Source organism: Mauremys mutica, chromosome 1 (assembly GCF_020497125.1).
Source record: "Mauremys mutica isolate MM-2020 ecotype Southern chromosome 1, ASM2049712v1, whole genome shotgun sequence".
In the NCBI taxonomy this organism is placed as follows: domain Eukaryota; kingdom Metazoa; phylum Chordata; order Testudines; family Geoemydidae; genus Mauremys; species Mauremys mutica.
The window spans coordinates 209235957-209256971 of NC_059072.1; the positions used below are offsets into that span (position 1 = coordinate 209235957).

At 47.9% G+C, this 21015-nt stretch overlaps 1 protein-coding gene across 7 annotated transcripts in view; it reads right to left on the reverse strand.

Moving 5' to 3' along the window:
* Nucleotides 1-21015, reverse strand: part of KDM6A (lysine demethylase 6A) — a 303262-nt gene that overhangs the window by 70549 nt on the left and 211698 nt on the right. The window lies entirely within an intron of this gene.

The window sequence follows — 21015 nt, forward strand, 5'->3', positions numbered from 1 at the left end:
GGCTATGGGCCTGCTTATGCAAATGAAAATTCTGGTCCACAATCTGTATAGGGAAAGGGATCTATTATATAGCTACAGTTTCTTACATGAAAGCGAAATGAATCTATGCTAATACACCATTATTTCTTACAATTTTAATTTAAAAATAAAAACCAAAGCTAGCAAGCAAACAATACAAGCACTGCAAATTTTAACTCTCCCCTCTCTTTCTCTAAATGTTTTATGTATCTATCGCCACACACACTCCTCAGACACTGTGGCCAACACCACAATTTTCCCTCTGTCATGCAGGACTGTAACCTGGGCCCCACCTTTGAAATGGTCCTCCTGCTAGATCCTTACATCCAGCGTGTCTAAATCTGGCTGATTCTTCCAGCCGAACATCTAAGGTGGCCTTTGCTCTCCCATCCAAAACTCTTATTCAGCCCCCATGATCATCTCATGTCTCAGCTACTGCAACTCTTCCCAGGCCATGACAAATGCAATCCTGCCCCACTTACATTCATTCAAAAGGCTGCTGCAAAGATAATTTTCCTGTCATCGCTTTGACTTTGTCACCCTTCTCTTTGCACCCAACTGGTTCCTTTCTCTCCACTGCCTCCGACACAAGACTACTTGTGTTCATTTTCAAGGCCCTTCATGAACTATCCACATGCTACCTATCATCTCTCTTATACTGTTGAGATTTTGACTTCTACTGCCATTCTACCAATAATGCCAGCCTTCATTGCTGACTTGTAAATTTTCAAACAAGAACCTCAGGGTGGATTTGATTTAAATCAATTTGATTTAAATCATGATTTAAAATCACTAGTCAGGAAGATTTGATTTAATCATGGATTTCTACATAAAAGTGCATTCTTTTTGGTTGTTATAAACTTAATACATATTCTTCACAACTCAGAGATAGATGTAGCTTTCATTTTTAGAAGATACACACTATACATTTTTAAAGTGATGTTCTTTCATCATCTTCAACGCAGCTTCCTCCTGAGAAGGAACACTTCTCATGATGTTGTTTCATTCGGGCAACCAGGCCTTGCATTTCTTTGTTGCACTGTTTGCATTTTGCATTTATGCATGCCTTACCCATAGGTAGAGGAACTTTATTAAAATATTCCCAAACGGGGTCTCTTTTACGGACTGCTGCCATTATACGTTTTCCCTTCTAGTGAGAGAATGCTATGGTAGATCTCATATCCATGAAGGCAACACTCAGAAAGACTTCTGGAATATGCTGCTCAAACAGTTTCACTTTTGTTTCTACTGACTGTCCCTCCCGTCTCACATTTATCTCTAGACTTCTTCTCCTTGTCCAGATCTATTCTGCCCCCAACAATCTTATATTCATTGAACTTTTTGAAACTTTTAGAGAGAGGTAAGGGATTGGCTCAGTGTACACAAATTTGCTGATGGACAACAGGATTGAGGTCTGTTATTTCTCACCTCTATATATTATTTATTGATTTATTTTAAAACATTTTTGCTGTTAACCAGCATGTCATCTCTGGAGACGCAAATCCACAGTTTGAGAACTACAAAACTAAGCATCTCTAATGGTATCTTCTAGACTGAGCACTGAGTCCCATTGGATAGATAGAAAGAGTAACCTAAATAATCTATATAGAAGCCTCTGGAACGCCGTAAGATTGGGTCCCTAATCCATGAACTATTGGAACTCATTTACAAAACTTTTCTTAAAGACTACATGAATATATTGTCTCATACTATAGAATTAGAATTTATAATCCCTATTCCATGATGAGATATCTTTGAGCTATAATGTATCTTAATTAAAACTATCTTCAGAGAAAATGCTTTTTGAGGGGAAAAAAAACTATCAAAAAATCCAATTTAAATAAAAAAATCTGATTTTTTTTTAAATCATTGATTTTTATCTACCCTGAAGCACCTTCATTCTTTCTCTCATGCTGCCCCTCACACTTGGGAGGAGCTCCCTATAAAATTCTTGAAACTACTTTGTTGTATTTCTTCAAACTCTCCTTTGCTGTAATGCCTACAAAAAGCATGACAACTACTAGGTAGCTAGTGCATTGAGACCACCGCATATCATGTTCAGACTGGAAATGAGGCATAAATTCCTGTCACTGTTAAAAATGTACCATGAGAACAATTCTCCATTATTGTCCATTTTCAAATCAAGATTGGATTTTTTCTAAAAGACACGCTCTAGGAATTATTTAGGGGATGTGATATGCAAGGTCAGACTAGTTCAGTGGTTCTCAAATTGCAGCCCAATCAGCACACAGCTGTGGCCCATGTGACATCCTCAGGGCCAGACAGGTAGTATATATATTGGGTGGATGTGGCCCACATAACACAGAGAGCTGCATATGCAGCCCACAGTAGTAAATAGGTTGAGAACTACTGGACTAAATTATCACAATCAGACCTTTCCGTCTTAGAATCTATTAATGTTAACCAGTATTGTCTTCCTGTTTCCTTGTGCTCCCCCACTTGTCTGGTTTTTTTTTTTTCTTTTTTTTGGGTCTAATGCTTAGATTGTAAATTCTTGGGGGGGAGGGGCCATCTTTTTGTCATGTGTTTGTACAGTGCCCAGCACAACAGGGTCCAGGCCCTCAGGCACTATCACAAAACATAATAATACATATAATAGATCCATTTTATATAAAATGTTTTATTTACACACCCCCACACACCCCGCTCTTATATCTGTTGAGCGTTAGACAGGTACTGCATAAAAACCTATAGTAAGAAAACATTAAAAGTTGCAAAGGGAAGTGCTCAAAAGTCAGGAAATGAGACTCACAACCCTAACTGTTATACCATATGCACATCCATAACAATAAAATCTAATTATATGAATACACTTTCCCTGTCACATGCTAGACAAAGTAAAGCAAAGCTGAGTAACCAACTGGTCAGTAACCATAGTATTCCTACCTCTTTCACTTCAGAATATATGAGGTATAGTGATTTTCTCTAACTATTCTTAATAAAAGCTTTTAATTGAGTTACTGAGTCTTGGATTGTGTTGAGGGAAAAGTCAGTGTAGTATCTTCTAGAACGGAAGGTAAACTTCCAACCTCTTATAAGAGACAGGAAGAAAAAGCTACTTGTCCTGGAGCACTTGGTTGAGACAGCCCACAAAAAGTTCCTCCCAGACATGAGCTGTAGTCAGTAGAAGCACTGGGAATGCCTTGGGTATGTTGAAAATAGGGAACAAGAGGTTACTGTGGGAAAAGGACAACCTTTAACCTGATGAAATACTACTGATGGCTCAGGCAGTGGTGCTATAAGGAGGGCTTTGGGATGTAAGGCAACTGGGAAGCATTCATGGACAGAGGACTGTTCTCTTGGGATGGGCTTCACCTGAGTAGGGAGGGAAATAGACTTCTAGGATGGAGGCTGGAACATCTCATTAAGAGAACTTTAAACTAGGAATTTGGGGGAGATGGTTGGGAGATGTCCAGGTAATCTCCATGCTGGATTTTAACATTGAGAAGGAAGAAAACGAAGTAAGAAAGGATACAGCCATGGGTAGGAGAATGGACATAAGGAGGAAGGGTAGTGTAGATACCAGTCTAATAGGTGATACTGGTGATAGAATGTCTGTGCCTAATTGGGTAAAGAACATGAGCGAAGCCAAACAGCAAAAATTAAGATGTTTGTACGCTAATGTGAGGAGCCTAGGTAACAAAATGGAGGAACTAGAGCTATTGGTGCAGGAAGTGAAACCAGATATTATAGGGATAACAGAAACATGGTGGAATAGTAGTCATAACTGGAGTACAGATATTGAAGGATATGTGCTGTTTAGGAAAGATAGAAATAAAGGCACCGGTGGTGGAGTAGCATTGTATATCAATGATTAGGTAGACTAAAAAAAAAAAAAGAAGTGATGGAATGGATAAGAAAGTCTGTCAGGGCAAAAATCACATTGGGGAAGAAAGCTACTAGAGCCTCCCCTGGGATAGTGCTTGGAGTGTGCTATAGACCGCCGGGATCCAATTTGGATATGGCTAGAGACCTCTTTAATGTTTTTAATGAAGTAAATACTAATGAGAATTGTGTGATCATGAGAGACTAACTTCCCAGATATAGGGTATGTCTACACTATGGGATTATTCAGATTTTAGAGAAACCGATTTTTGGAAACAGATTGTATAAAGTCGAGTGCACGCGGCCACACTAAGCACATTAATTCGGCGGTGTGCATCCATGTACTGAGGCTAGCATAGATTTCCGGAGCGTTGCACTGTGAGTAGCTATCCCATAGTTCCCGCAGTCTCCCCCGCCCATTGGAATTCTGGGTTGAGAATTCCCACCAATGCATGATGAGGCAAAAACAGTGTCGGGGGTGATTCTCGGTAAATGTCGTCAGACAATCCTCCCTCCGTGAAAGCAACGGCAGACAATCACTTTGCGCCCTTTTCCCTGGATTGCCCGGGCAGACACCATAGCATGGCAACCATGGAGCGCGTTCAGCCTTTTGTCACTGTCACTGTATGTCTACTGGATGTTGCTAACAGATGCGGTACTACAGTGCTACACAGCAGCATCCCCTTGCTTTTTGCAAGTTAGCAAAGATGGTTACCAGCTCTACTGTACAGTCTGCTACATTGCAAGTTGACAATGACGGTTACCAGTCATACCGTACGTCTGCTGCTGTCATGGGTGCTCCTGGCTGGCCTCGATGAGGTCGGCCGGAGGTGCATGGACAAAAATGGGAATGACTTCCCAGGTCATTCTCTTCTTTAAGATTTGTCTAAAGGGAGAGTCAGTCCTGTCTAGAATATCAGGCAAGCCTACTAAAGAACCAGAGGCAAACGGCTGCTCTGGATCAGAGCCCCAGACATCCCACAGAAATGATGAGCTGTATGCCATTCTAGGGGGTGCCCCTGCAACAACGCCACCCGTTGCTTCCCTCCTCCCCCACCACTCCTGGGCTACCGTAGCAGTTATCCCCCCATTTGTGTGATGAAATAATAAAGAATGCATGAATAAGAAACAACACTGACTTTATTGCCTCTGCAAGCAGAGATCAAAGGGTGGAGGGGAGGGCAGCCTCCAGCTGCTATGATATTCCAGGCAGGAGTGAATCTCCAGGAGACAAAGCTTAAAGAAGAGAATGACCGGGAGTCATTCCCATTTTTGCCCAGGCGCCCCCGGCTGACCTCACCAAGGCCAGCCAGGAGCACTCACGGGACAACAATGACAGATATCAGTCCTACTGCACCGTCTGCCACCCGCAAGGCAAGGGAAGGGAAGGGGATGCTGCTGTGTAGCGCTGCAGCACCGCGTCTGCCAGCAGCATCCAGTAGACACACAGTGACATTGAAAAAAGGTGAGAAACGATTTTTTTCCCTTTGGTTTCATGGGAGGGGGAGGGTGAAGGGGGGAGGCTGACCCCGAACCACCCGCGACAATGTTTTTGACCCTTCAGGCTTTGGGAGCTCAGCCAAGAATTAAAATGGCTTTCAGAGAGTGCGGGAACTGTGGGATAGCTACAGTTGTCAGTCGCCCCTCCCTTCGTGAGCGTCCATTTCATTCTTTGGCTTTCTGGTACGCTTGTCTCAGCTCCTTAAGTTTCACGCAGCACTGTGTCGAGTCCCTGTTGTGGCCTCTGTCCATCATAGCCTTGGAGATTTTTTCAAATGTTTTGGCATTTCGTCTACTGGAACGGAGTTCTGATAGAAAGGATTCATCTCCGAATACAGAGATCAGATTCAGTATCTCCTGTACGGTCCATGCTGGAGCTCTTTTTTTGATTCTGGGACTGCATGGTCACCTGTGCTGATCAGCGCTCCACGTTGGGCAAACAGGAAATGAAATTCAAAAGTTCGCAGGGCTTTTCCTTTGGCCAGTGCATCTGAGTTCAGATTGCTGTCCAGAGCGGTCACAATGGTGCACTGTGGGATAGCTCCCGGAGGCCAATTGTGGCCACACTAACCCTAATCCGTCAAATTGTGGCTACACTAACCCTAATCCGAAATGACAATACCAATTTCAGCGCTACTCCCCTCGTTGGGGAGGAGTACAGATATTGATATTAAGAGCCCTTTATATCTAAATAAAGGGCTTCATTGTGTGGACGGGTGCAGTGTTAATTCGGTTTAACGCTGCTAAATTCAAAATAAACTCGTAGTGTAGACCAGGCCATTACCTGGAGGACAAGTGCAAGTAGTAATAATAGGGCTCAGATTTTCCTGGATGAGATAGCTGATGGATTTCTTCACCAAGTAGTTGCTGAACCAACAAGAGGGGATGCCATTTTAGATTTGGTTTTGGTGAGTAGTGAGGACCTCACAGAAGAAATGGTTGTAGGGGACACCCTTTGTTCAAGCGATCATGAGTAATTCAGTTCAAACTAAATGGAAGGATAAACAAAAATAAATCTGTGACTAGGGCTTTTGATTTCAAAAGGGCTAACTTTAAAGAATTAAGGAAATTAGTTAGGGAAGTGGATTGGACTGAAGAACTTGTGGATCTAAAGGCAGAGGCGGCCTGGATTTATTTCAAGTCAAGGTTGCAGAAACTATCAGAAGCCTGCATCCCAAGAAAGGGGAAGAAAAATCAGACAGGAGTTTTAGACCAAGTTGGATGAGCAAGAATCTCAGAGGCGTGATTAAGAAAAAGCAGAAAGCCTACAAGGAGTGGAAGATGGGAGGGATCAGCAAGGAAAGCTACCTTATTGAGGTCTGAACATGTAGGGATAAAGTGAGAAAGGTCAAAAGCCATGTAGAGTTGGACCTTGCAAAGGGAATTAAAACCGATAGTAAAAGGTTCTATAGCCATATAAATAAGAAGAAAACAAAGAAAGAAGAAGTGGGACCGCTAAACACAGAGGATGGAGTGGAGGTTAAGGATAATGTAGGCATGGCCCAATATCTAAAACAAATACTTTGCCTCAGTCTTTAATGAGGCTAATGAGGAGCTTAGGGATAATGGTAGGATGACAAACGGCAATGAGGATATGGAGGTAGATATTACCACATCCGAGGTAGAAGCCAAACTCGAACAGCTTAATGGGACTAAATCAGGGGGCACAGGTAATCTTCATCCAAGAATATTAAAGGAACATGAAATTGCAAGCCCATTAGCAAGAATTTTTAATGGAACTGTAAACTCGGGGGTTGTACCATATGACTAGAGAATTGCTAACATAGTTCCTATTTTTAAGAAAGGAAAAAAAAGTGATCCGAGTAACTACAGGCCTGTTAGTTTGACATCTGTAGTATGCGAGGTCTTAGAAAAATTTTTGAAGGAGAAAGTAGTTAAGGACATTGAGGTCAATGGTATTTGGGACAAAATACAACATGGTTTTACAAAAGGTAGATCATGCCAAACTAACCTGACCTCCTCCTTTGAGAAGGTAACAGGTTTTTTTAGACAAAGGAAACGCAGTGGATCTAATTTACCTCGATTTCAGTAAGGCATTTGATACAGTTCCACAAGAAGAATTATTGGCTAAATTGGAAATGATGGGGATCAATATGAAAAAACTCAAAGGTGGATAAGGAACTGGCTAAAAGAGAGACTACAACAGGTCATAATGAAAGATGAACTGTCAGGCTAGAGCGAGGTTACTAGTGGAGTTCCTCAGGGATTAGTTTTGGGACCAATCTTACTCAATCCTTTTATTACTGACCTTGGCACAAAAAGTGGGAATGTGCTAATAAAGTTTGCGGGTGACATGAAGCTGGGAGGTATTGTCAATACAAAGAGGGACCAGAATATCCTACAGGAAGATCTGGATGACCTTGTAAACTGAGTAATAGTAATAGGATGAAATTTAATAGTGAAAAGTGCAAGGTCATGCATTTAGAGATTAATAAGAATTTTTGTTATAAAAACTGGAGACGCATCACTTGGAAGTAACAGAGGAGGAGAAGACCTCGGCATATTGGTTGATCACAGGATGACTATGAGCTGCCAATGTGATATGGCTATGAAAAAAGGTAATGCGGTCTTGCGATGCATCAGGCGAGGTATTTCCAGCAGAGATAAGGAGGTGTTAGTACCGTTATACAAGGCACTGGTGAGACCTCATCTGGTGCAGTTCTGGTCTCCCATGTTTAAGAATGATGAATTCAAACTGGAACAGGTACAGAGAAGGGCTACTAGGATGATCCCAGGAATGGAAAAGCTGTCTTACGCAAGGAGACTCAAAGAGCTTGGCTTGTTTAGCCTAACTGAAAGAAGGCTGAGGGGAGATTGATATATTTATAGAGAACAATCATGAGGGATAACTATAAACTGGCCATCAGGAAGTTTAGACTTGAAATTAGACTAAGTTTTCTAACCATCATCAGAGGAGGGAAGTTCTGGGGTCATGGAGCAGGTCCTCAAGGAATCAATTTTGAAGCACTTTGAGGAGAGGAAAGTGATCAGGAACAGTGAGCGTGGATTCACCAAGGGTAAGTCATGCCTGACTAACCTTATTGAGTTCTATGAGGAGATGACGGTCTGTGGATGACGGGAAAGCAGTGAATGTGTTATTCCTTGACTTTAGCAAAGCTTTTGACATGGTCTCCCACAGTATTCTTGCCGGCAAGTTAAAGAAGTATGGCCTGGATGACAGAAAGCTGGCTAGATCGTCGGGCTCAACGGGTAGCGATCAATGGCTCCATGTCTAGTTGGCAGCCGGTTTCAAGCGGAGTACCCCAGGGTCGGTCCTAGGGCCGGTTTTGTTCAATATCTTCATTAATGATCTGGAGGATGGCGTGGACTGCACTCTCAGCAAGTTTGCAGATGACACTAAACTGGGAGGAGTGGCAGATATGCTGGAGGGTAGGGATAGGATACAGAGGGACCTAGACAAATTAGAGGATTGGGCCAAAAGAAACCTGATGAGGTTCAACAAGGACAAGCGCAGAGTCCTGCACTTAGGATGGAAGAATCCCATTCACTGTTACAGACATGGGACTGAATGGCTAGGAAGCAGTTCTGCAGAAAAGGATCTAGGGGTTACAGTGGACGAGAAGCTGGATATGAGTCAACAGTGTACCTTGTTGCCAAGAAGGCTAATGGCATTTTGGGCTGTATAAGTAGGGGCATTGCCAGCAGATTGAGGTATATGATCATTCCCCTCTATTCGACATTGGTGAGGCCTCATCTGGAGTAGTGTGTCCAGTTTTGGGCCCCACACTACAAGAAGGATGTGGAAAAATTGGAAAGAGTCCAGTGGAGGGCAACAAAAATGATTAGGGGGCTGGAGCACATGACTTATGAGGAGAGGCTGAGGGAACTGGGATTGTTTAGTCTGCAGAAGAGAAGAATGAGGGAGGATTTGATAGCTGCTTTCAACTACCTGAAAGGGGGTTCCAAAGAGGATGGATCTAGACTGTTCTCAGTGGTACCAGATGACAGAACAAGGAGTAATGGTCTCAAGTTGCAGTGGGGGAGGTTTAGGTTGGATATTAGGAAAAACTTTTTCACTAGGAGGGTGGTGAAGTACTGGAATAGGTTACCTACGGAGGTGGTGGAATCTCCTTCCTTAGAGGTTTTTAAGGTCAGGCTTGACAAAGCCCTGGCTGGGATGATTTAGTTGGGAATTGGTCCTGCTTTGAGCAGGGGGTTGGACTAGATGACCTCCTGATATTCTATGATTCCAAGGGGAGCAGTGGAGGCAAAAGACATATCTGGCTTCAAGACTAAGCTTGATAAGTTTATAAGAGGATGGTATGATGGGATAGTCTAATTTTGGTAATTAATTGATCTTTGACTAGCAGTAAATATGCCCAATGGCCTGTGTTGGGACACTAGAGAGGGTGGGATCTTAGTTACTACAGAGAATTCTTTCCTGAGTGTCAGCTGGTGAGTCTTGCCCACATGCTCAGGGTTTAGCTGATCGCCATATTTGGGGTTGAGAAGGAATTTTCCTCCAGCGCAGACTGGCAGAGGTCCTGGGGATTTTTCGCCTTCCTCTGTAGCATGGGGCACGGGGTCACTTGCTGGAGGATTCTCTGCACCTTGAAGTCTTTAAACCACAAGTTGAGGAATTCAATAGCTCAGACATAGTTCAGGGGTTTGTTACAGGAGTGGATGGATGAGATTCTGTGGCCTGCGTTGTGCAGGTCAGACTAGAAGATCATAATGGTCCCTTCTCACCTTAATGTCCATGAGTCTAAAAGGGAATCAATCCTAAAAGCCTGGAGATCATTCATTCTCCAGATAGCCACTAGAAAAAAATTTCAGAAATATGATAAAAGCCATGTTCTTCTGTGGGTTCCAACAATCACATTAGAAATCAGATCCAAATCCGTGCAGATTTACAAATTCTTGGAAAATATGAATTAGTCTTTTGAAAGTGTTATTTATTTATATTAGGACAATCAAACAAAATATGTCTGAATAAGTGCATGATGTGGAGAAAAGTGACAGGTATACTGACCAATGACAACCCTGAGTGAAATAAAGGAGATAGCCTCTAGGATAATAGGAATGAAACTGCAAAAAATGCACTAAATTTCCTCAATCCCAGAGAATCATCTTGCTAAAGGGACGCTTTTTTCTTTCTTGTTAAAAGTTTGCATCACCATAGGAAAACATGCTGTACCCTTAGTAGAACATTCACTAACCATACCATCAACAACAAGAAGGGAAGTTCCTATGGTATTTCCAGGAGTTCTGGATACCAAAACTTGCAAGCCACATTGGAGCAAATAAGACAGGGTTGTATCCTATTGTACCTTCCTGATAACATGCGGGAGGAGGAGGAAAAAAAAAATCAGCATCAACACCTATCCCACAGAATGGCACAGATCACGGAGGCTGGGCCTCTTTTCTGCCCATAAGCACAATAAGGTAAAGTATTGGAATAAGGAAAAAAATGGAAGAAACCCTTCCTTTTGTACTGTTGGAGAAACTATTCTATTGACCCCAACTGAACATGGATGACAACTTCCTGACATAACAGATTCTATGAGAGAGATTTCTGAAGAGAACAGAGGAGAGGGTTGAAAACCTATGATAGAAAATGCACATTGTTTGAATCAGATTTTTTTTCTGACTCCAATTGCAGTACCTGAGGGCAGTTGTTGGTCCTTGGCAAAAACAAACCTCAAAAGATGGTACTAAGTTTTGACTACAGTACCTAGCGAAGGCATGGACTATGCAAAACAGTGAAAAGTAATAATGCACTAATCCCACAATCTAATTTTCAACAAATTAAAAGGTATCACTTAAAATAGGGTTTGCTAACAATAATGGCTAGGTAAATAGAGAGGTTCTTAAATTCAAAGCATTCAGTGGCTGTTCTGGAACAAAGGTCAAACTATACCTGTAAGAGATTTGTGTTGTACCCACTCCGTCTAGCTGCACTGCTGTGCCTCTATTTTCCTTGCTTCTTCATTAACTCAAACTCTCAAATACAATGTTGAATTTCACCACAAATTCCCACACTCCCAGGTTACATTATTGTTAAAACATGTATTCAGCCTTTCACCCTTTTAACTCTGCTTTTGTCCCTTCCCCAAGGCTCCATAGTCCTTATTCGTATCAGGGGCTTACAGTATTTCTCTACCAAGGTCTTATGACAGTCTGGCTCCTGTTCCAGCTCATTTTATGAAAAGAGCTCCATCAATCCCACTCTGGGCAGCTGTCCTCCTCCCATTTTCTGTAAAGAGACGTATACCAGCTTTTTCTCAATCCCTGATGTTTTTCTCTGACTGATGAAAATAGAGACTGCTTTTTATTTCCTACCTTGCTCACATGACCAGCCATATGACCCTGAGACTGTATCCCCATCATTCCTTCTGGACTATACCTCCCAGAATTCATGGCCTTAAAGGACTGAGGCCCTTGAACATGCACACTGGATTCCTACACTTAACAGACCAGTACCTGTTTGTGAACTTTTCCTCTTAAGGCAAACTCTAATGGTTATGGGTGGTCTAAAAGATTCAAAATGATTGAACCCAATCCTCTTACCCAAGGATTACTAGATCTCAAACAAAACAACATTTCATTTTACAAATCAATGTCATTTTAGGTTAGGATTATTAAAAAGGATTATTTGTCTATACAAGTAGAAAAATATACGAAATGAAGAATGACGGTGCAGTGGAAGAAACTAACTCATGGTTTTTGTGTTGTACCTCATACACTGGGTATGATGGCTGTGAAATATTTGATGTGTACACATGCATCTCTCTGCCAGAATACAAAAGTCCCCTCCCAAATTAAAGTCCTTTTCCCTCTCAGTTAAGCATGTATCTGAGGCTTGGGAATCATCTAAATTTGCACCTTGCTCAAGAGGCATTTCCTAGCTGAGAAAAGAAGTCTTTTTGCTGCTAGAACTGTCTTCTGCAGGAGTAAAAAATTCAACATAAAGACACAAATGTTCATAAAAACATGTTCTTCACTTCTTTTGCCAGCAGCATACAATAAGCTTTCTTTTTACACCATTCTGGCAGAGATAACATTTACCTTTATTTTTCCTTAGTGCCAAATTATTTTTACACCTGGGTCATGCTCTATAATAAATCAATTCTTCCTCAGATATTCTATTAGAGTTCATGTTTGTGATAAGCACTATGGATCTTATGGAGTACATCTCACTGACAGTCAGAAACATAAACTGTGTATCATTTTACTTGAGTGTTTTGATTCAGGCAGTTCTGTCCTTTTGCTCACAAAGAAGTTACCACTTTATCACAATGTGGTGGCCTATCCTGACTGAGTAGATTCACTCAACATAATTTTTAGGGAACAAGTGACTCACAAATAATCATCACTCAGAGACTGAGTCTTTATGGAGAACGAACTACGCTTTCATTACTTGTAAGTTAGCATACTGTATAAAAGCATTGTTGAAAAAGCACTCTTTAAATGTTTGTGGAAATCTGTATTGCCATTGTGTGTCTATGTTTTGTGGATGAAGGATCTACTATTTTCCAAATATTAAATATACTTTTGAAAATTTTAGTGGAAAAAAAATGAAATGGAGAGACTATTTTCCTTGACTGCAAAAAAGAGAAAGTTACTCACCTTGCATTAACTGAGGTTCTTCGAGATGTATGTCCCTGTGGGTGCTCCACTCCAGGTGACGGTGCATCCCGGCGCCGTTGATCAGAAATCTTCGGTAGCAGTGCCTGGTCGGGACACACGTGCTCAGCTGCTGTCTCGCAGCATCGTTAGGGTCTGCCTGGGCATGCGTGTCCCGCCCCCCCCCACTCAGTTCTTTCTCTACCATAGAGATCTTAGAGTAGTACTCCAAAGTAAAGGGGAGGAGGGTGGGTAATGGAGCACACACAGGGACACACATCTCGAAGAACCTCAGTTACTGCAAGGTGAGTAACCTTCTCTTCTTCGAATGCTGTCCCTGTGGGTGCTCCACTCCAGGTGAATGTGAAGCAGCACCCACTATGGCTGGTGGGACTTTGGAGTTGCGGCAATGACGACTGTAGACAGTACTGTGTGGCCTACTATGGTGTCTGCTGTGGTATCCTGCATGATAGCATAATGTTTGGTAAATGTGTGTTCAGATGTCCACGTGGCTGCCTTACAGATATCAGGAATAGGTACGTTATGGAGGAAGGTAATGGATCTTGACATAGCTCGAGTAGAATGAATTCTGATGCCTTCGGGTGATTGGCCATGCTGAATGCGGTAACAGGATCTGATGCAGTCAGAGATCCACTTGGAAAGGCATTGCTTAGGAGGTAGGAGCACCCTTCGATCTCTCGTTAGTGGAGACAAATAGCCGTGGAGACTTACAAAATGGTTTAGTCCTGTCTAGATAAAAGACGGTTACTCACCGTTGTAACTGTTGTTCTTCGAGATGTGTTGCTCCTATCCATTCCAGTTAGGTGTGCGCGCCGCGCGTGCACGGCTCTTCGGAACATTTTTAGCCTAGCAACACCGGCGGGCCGGCTGGGCGCCCCCTGGAGTGGCGCCACTATAGCGCTAGTTATATACCCCAGCCGGCCCATCCGCTCCTCAGTTCCTTCTTGCCGGCTACTCCGACAGTGGGGAAGGAGGGCGGGTCTGGAATGGATAGGAGCAACACATCTCGAAGAACAACAGTTACAACGGTGAGTAACCGTCTTTTCTTCTTCGAGTGATTGCTCCTATGCATTCCAGTTAGGTGATTCCCAAGCCTTACCTAGGCGGTGGGGTCGGAGTGAGACGTGGTAGAGTGCAAGACTGCGGAGCCAAAGGCTGCATCGTCTCTGGATTGCTGCACCAACGCGTAGTGGGAAGCGAAGGTGTGGACAGAAGACCAGGTGGCCGCTCTACAGATGTCCTGAATGGGGATATGGGCCAGGAAAGCGGCAGAGGAGGCGTGCGCTCTCGTAGAGTGAGCGGTAAGACGGTCAGTTGGCACACCAGCCAGCTCGTAGCATATTCTGATGCATGCAGTGACCCATGAGGAAATCCTCTGAGAGGAGACCGGTTTGCCTTTCATGCGCTCTGCAATTGCTATGAACAGTTGTGGCGAACGCCGGAAGGATTTTGTCCGTTGTATGTAGAACGCAAGGGCCCTGCGGACATCCAGTGTGTGCAGCTGTTGATCCCGACTCGAGGCATGAGGCTTCGGGAAAAAAACGGGAAGGAAAATGTCCTGATTTACATGGAAGGCTGACACCACCTTAGGGAGGAAGGCCGGGTGGGGCCGAAGCTGGACCTTGTCCGCATGAAAGATGGTGTACGGAGGACCGGCCGTCAGGGCCTGGAGCTCGGAAACTCGCCTCGCTGAGGTTATGGCGACGAGAAAAGCTGTTTTCCACGACAGGTGGAGCAGCGAACACGTAGCCAAGGGCTCAAAGGGGGTTCTCATGAGCCTGCTCAAGACCAGATTCAGGTCCCAGGGCGGAGTCGGAGGCCGCACTGGCGGGAACAAACGCTCTAGACCCTTGAGGAAGCGGGAAACCGTCGGATCGGAGAAGATGGACCGGTGACCGACCGGCGGCCTGAAGGCAGATATCGCCGCCAGGTACACCTTTAACGATGAGACCACGAGACCCTGCTCTTTAAGTGACCAGAGGTAGTCCAGGATCGTTGGGATAGGTACGACGAATGGATTCATGTCTCTCTGGTCGCACCATATGGCGAATCGCTTCCATTTAGAGAGGTAGGTCGAGCGAGTGGAGGGCTTTCTGCTCTCCAGCAGGACTCGCTGGACCGCCGTCGAACAAGCCCGCTCAGCGTGGGTCAACCACTCAGGTACCAGGCTGTCAGATGGAGGGACTGCAGGTCCGGGTGGCGGAGCCTGCCGAAGTCCTGCGTTATCAGGTCCGGCCATAAGGGTAGAGGGATGGGATCTCGTACCGATAGCTCGAGCAGCAGAGTGTACCAGTGCTGTCTCGGCCAGGCCGGAGCGACGAGTATGAGGCGGGCTCTGTCCCTCCGAAGCTTGAGAAGCACCCGATGTACGAGCAGGAACGGAGGGAAGGCATATAGTAGGTGACCCGTCCAGGGGCAGAGGAATGCGTCCGACAGGGAGCCCGGGGCGCGACCCTGGTACGAACAGAACTGGTGGCACTTCCTGTTCTCTCTGGAGGCGAACAGGTCTATCCGGGGAAACCCCCACCTCCGGAAAATCGTGTGTACCACATCTGGGCGGAGGGACCACTCGTGGGACAGGAACGACCTGCTGAGATGGTCGGCCAGCGTGTTCTGCACCCCTGGAAGATAGGACGCCACCAGGTGAATGGAGTGGGCTATGCAGAAGTCCCACAGTAGCATCGCCTCCGTGCACAGCGGGGAAGATCGGGCTCCACCCTGCTTGTTGACATAAAACATCGCCGTTGTGTTGTCCGTCAACACCGCGACACAACGCCCTTGGAGACGGGAGCAGAAGGCTTGACAGGCGAGGCGAATCGCCCGCAGCTCTCTGACATTGATATGGAGGGAGAGCTCTCGGGGCGACCAAAGACCTTGGGTGTGCGCAGGTCGGCTAGGTGCGCCCCCCACCCCAACTCTGACGCATCCGTGGTCAGAGTGACGGATGGTTGAGGAGGGCGGAAAGAGACTCCGGCACACACGACTGCTGGGTCCAGCCACCAGGTGAGCGAAGCGAGGGCCGGCTTCGTGGGCGTGACTACCATATCGATGGAGTCGCGGTGGAGCCGGTACACGGACGCAAGCCAAATTTGAAACGGGCGAAGGTGCAACCTCGCGTACTGAGTGACGAACGTACACAAAGCCATGTGGCCCAGAAGGCGGAGGCAGGAACGCACCGTTGTCCGTGGAAAAGATTGTAGGTCTCGAACTAGAGAGACCAGAGACTGATGCCGAGGTTGGGGCAGGCAGGCCCTGGCCAAATTGGAATCCAGGACCGCACCGATGAACTCCACTCTTTGCGAAGGGGTCAACATCGACTTCTCGGCATTTATCATAAGCCCTAGACGCTGAAACAGGGCTAGGACCGTTGCCATGTGGGACGCCACCAGTTGGCAGGATGGTCCTCGGACTAGCCAGTCGTCGAGATAGGGGTAGACATGTATCCGACGACGGCGGATGGCCGCGGCCACCACTGCCATACACTTGGTGAATACTCTCGGCGCTGTAGAGAGGCCGAAGGGTAGCACTGTGAACTGGTAGTGCGTATTGTTGACAACGAAACGCAGGTAGCGCCGATGAGGAGGGTAAATGGCGACGTGAAAATACGCATCCTTCATGTCGAGGGGGGCAAACCAGTCTCCCGGATCCAGGGAGGGAATGATAGTTCCCAGGGTCACCATGCGAAACTTGAGCTTGACAAGGTACTTGTTGAGCTCTCGGAGGTCGAGTATGGGTCGTAGACCTCCCTTCGCCTTGGGGATTAAGAAATATCGGGAATAAAATCCCCTGCCTCGCAGATCGCTCGGCACCTCCTCTATGGCACCCAAGCTCAGCAGAGACTCGACCTCTTGTAAGAGGACTTGCTCGTGAGAGGGGTCCCTGAAGAGGGACGGGGTGGGTGGGTGGGAGCGAAACAAACTGAAGATGGTAACCAGACTCTACCGTGCGTAGCACCCAGTTGTCCGATGTAATCTGGGACCACGCCGGGAGGAAGTGGGAAAGACGATTGAAAAATAACGGGGAAGGATCCGGGGGAGAGACTGATGGGCCGTCCTCGGGCGTCCCATCAAAACGCCTGTTTCGGCCCTTGGGGGGCCTTGGAAGGCGCCTGGGACTGGGTACGCCGATTGCCCGATGGTCTACGGCGGTTCAGTCTGCCCCTGCGTGCATTGTCAGGCCGTGACCTGGACTGATTGAACGGGCGAAAGGGCTGCTGCCTGAAGGATCTCCGCTGCGTCGCAGGCGTGTGCATGCCCAGCGTGCGGATGGCAATGCGCCCATCCTTAAGGGTCTGGATTCTGGAGTCCGTTTTCTCCGAGAATAGGCCCTTGGTATCAAAAGGCAAGTCTTGCAAAGTATATTGAACCTCTGGCGGCAAGGTGGACGATTGCAGCCAGGAGATCCTCCTCATTGTTACTCCAGACGCCAAGGTCCTGGCTCCGGAATCTGCAGAGTCCAGTGAGGCCTGAATGGAGGACCTGGTAGCTTTCTTGCCCTCTTCTAGCAGGGCTGAGAACTCCTGCCTGGAGGACGTGGGAACCAACTCTGTAAACTTAGAGAGGGCCACGAAATTATCATAGGCATAGCGGGCCAGGAGAACCAACTGATTGGCTATGCGTAGTTGGAGGCCGCCAGCCGAACAGACCTTTCGGCCTAACAGGTCCATCCTGCGCGCGTCCTTGGACTTCGGTGCTGGCGCGGGTTGCCCATTTCTTTCCCGGTCATTCACCGACTGTACAACAAGGGAGTCTGGGGTCGGATGGGTGTACAGGTACTCGTACCCAGTCGGGGGTACCGAGTACTTCCGCTCCACTCCGCGGGCAGTGGGAGGGACGGACGCAGGTGACTGCCAGAGTGTGGTGGCATTTCTCTGGATAGTCCGAACAAAAGGCAGGGCCACTCGCATGGGGGCCTCCGCTCCGACCACATTAGTGATCGGGTCCTCGTCCTCGACGACCTCTGCTACCGGGAGGTTGACAGCTTGTGCCACCCGACGAAGGAGGTCCTGATGGGCACGTAAGTCAATCGGTGGGGGATCGGATGACGAGGATCCCGCCACCGCCTCGTCGGGCGATGAAGACGAGGAATGGCCCTGGCCAATGGGAAGTGGCTGAGGCTCGTCCATGGGGTGCGAAGCCGCCGCCTCCACGGGATGTTCTGCCTGCACCGGCGGTGGTGGAACCTCAACCGGAGGCGATGGAGGGGGCCTGCTGACGGTGGCTTCCGGCACCCTGTGTTCAGAGGGCCCCTGTCGCGGAAGGGAGGGAGCGCCCTGAGCCTCGTGACAAGCCCAGGGGGTCCAGAAGCCCCACTGCTGAGGACCCAGGTCTTGTCCTTGTGGGTCCGTGCGGTAATCTGCACCGCTGCCGTCGTGTGAAGTGACCGACGGTTGGCGGGAAGGCCACGGGGGGGCAGAGGCGCTCAGGGACTGCGCCATCGATGCCACCAGTCTGTCCGTGGACGGTGCCGGGTACCGGTGCCGATCGTCTCGGTACCGGGAGCGCGAGCGGGACCTTCGACCACGAGAGTACCGGGAGGTCGACCGTGATCTCGACCGTCGTCGACGGGAGCGGCTTCGAGAACGGAGTCGGGAGCGGTGCCGGGATCCGGACCTTCCTCGGTGCCGACGATCCGGAGAGCGGGACCGGGACTTGGAACGCCTCCGGGAGTACGACCGGTACCGCGATGAGGAGCGGTACCGGGACTGCGACCGGCACCGAGAAGGAGAGCGGTACCGGGATGGAGACCGGTGCCGTGACCTTGAACGGCGGGAAGGTGACCGTCTCCGGGATCGGGACCTGGATTGCCTTCTATCCCGTTTGTCAGGGGTGGCAGGTCGTACCATGGCCGGTTTGCCCACTGACGGAACAGCCCGCACCGGCGGTGCCGGGGGCCGGAGGCTCGGTGCCTCTGTTAGCTCTATGAGCTCCCTCGCCGTCGAGAACGTCTCGGGCGTGGACGGGAGAGGCAGCTCGACCACGGTTTGCACCGGGGAGCGCGGGGGTACCGGACTCGACGGCCCTGCCGGTGCCGGAGTCGACGGTACCGCGCACGGACCGTGCGCTGTCGAGGACGGTGCCGAAGGCGCCGCTACTGGCTGCTGGACCAATGGTCTCGACGTAGCAGTCTCTACAGCTTTGGTCTTCGGCTTCCGTTTCCCAGATGGTGAATGGGAATGGTGCCGGGGCTTCGGTGCCGGCTGTTTCTTAACAGTCTCGGTACCGGACCGGCCGGAGACCGCTGGAGCGCTTCGCACCGAGGACGACGGCGGAGCTGAAGGTGTCGGCACCGCAGGGGTAAGCGCGGATTCCATGAGGAGCTGCCGTAATCTAATGTCCCGCTCCTTTTTCGTTCGCGGCTTGAACGACCTGCAAATGGGGCACTTATCTGGTCGATGGCCCTCGCCGAGACAACGAAGATAGGATTCGTGTGGGTCCCCAACCGGCATGTGCCGCTGGCAAGCCGCACAGGGCTTGAATCCCGGTGTCTTGGGCATATGCCCGCACCGGACGGGAAAAGAGGGGCTAAGCCCCCCTAATTCCCCCTAATCTATCTAATGACTACTCAACTAACTAATTTAAACAACTAACTATGTACATTAAACACAAAACTAGAACCAAGGTGAGCTAGGTAAGTGGAGGACGACGAGCACTCCACAGTTCCAACTGGCCGTCACGGGCGGGAAGAAGGAACTGAGGAGCGGACGGGCCGGCTGGGGTATATAACTAGCGCTATAGCGGCGCCACTCCAGGGGGCGCCCAGCCGGCCCGCCGGTGTTGCTAGGCTAAAAATGTTCCGAAGAGCCGTGCACGCGCGACGCGCACACCTAACTGGAATGCATAGGAGCAATCACTCGAAGAAGAAAAGGTGATTGCTTGTCTGACGTCGAGGGTAGGTACAGCTGCTTTGTGCGGAGTCTCAAAGTTTGGGATAGAATACAGGTAAGTTTATTGGTTGGTTAAGGTGGAAGGTGGACACCACCTTAGGGAGAAATTTAGGGTGGGGTTGCAGAGTAACTTTCTCTTTAGAGAAGGTTGTGTAGGGAGGGTAGGCCATCAGGGTGCTTCTTTCTCCTACTCTCCTTGCTGATGTTATAGCAACCAAGGGTACGTCCATACTACCCGCCCGGGTCGGCGGGTAGCGATCGACTTCTCGGAGTTCGATATATCGCGTCTAGATGAGACGTGATATATCGAACTCCGAACGTGCTCCCGTCGACTCCGGAACTCCACCACCGCGAACGGCGGTGGCGGAGTCGACGGGGGAGCCGCGGACTTCGATCCCGCGCCGTCAGGACGGGTAAGTAGTTCGAACTAAGGTAGCTATTCGCGTAGCTGAACTTGCGTACCTTAGTTCGAACCCCGCCCCTAGTGTAGACCAGGCCCAAGAAAGCTACCTTCGTAGACATGTGGAGAAGAGATGAGGTAGCTAAGAGCTGGAAGGGAGGTTTCATAAGACCGCAAAGAACTAGGTTGAGATTCCAGGCAGCTGCTGATGGATAAATCTCAGGGTAGAGATTTTGCAGGCCCGTGAGAAAGCGTTTTATGGTGGGGAGGGCAAAGAGTGAATATCCGTCCAGCAAATCATGGAAGGTGGGGAGGGCTGCAAGATGTACTCTGATGGAGCTGAGCGAGAGCCTGTCCTGTTTTAGTTTCAAAAGGTAGTCTAGGACGTTAAGGAGAGTCACAGTATGGGGTGTCAAGTGTTTATGGGAACACCACATGGAGAAGCATTTCCACTTCTGCAGGTAAATCTTACGAGTGGAGTCTTTTCTACTATGCAGGACTTGCTCACAACAAGCTAATTCGTGGGTCTAGAACCTTGAAGGAACCACGCCATCAGGTGGAGTCTCTGGAGCTGCAGATGAAGAAGCTGGCCGTCGTCCTGAGAAAGCAGATCTAGTCTGTTGGGGAGAGTCCGTGGAGGACAGATGGACATGTGGACTTTGCTAACATAAAGCAAAGTTAAGCTGTGAGCCAGAGGCAGGCCCTGCTCACAGAAGCTGGCAAGGAAAGGGCTGAT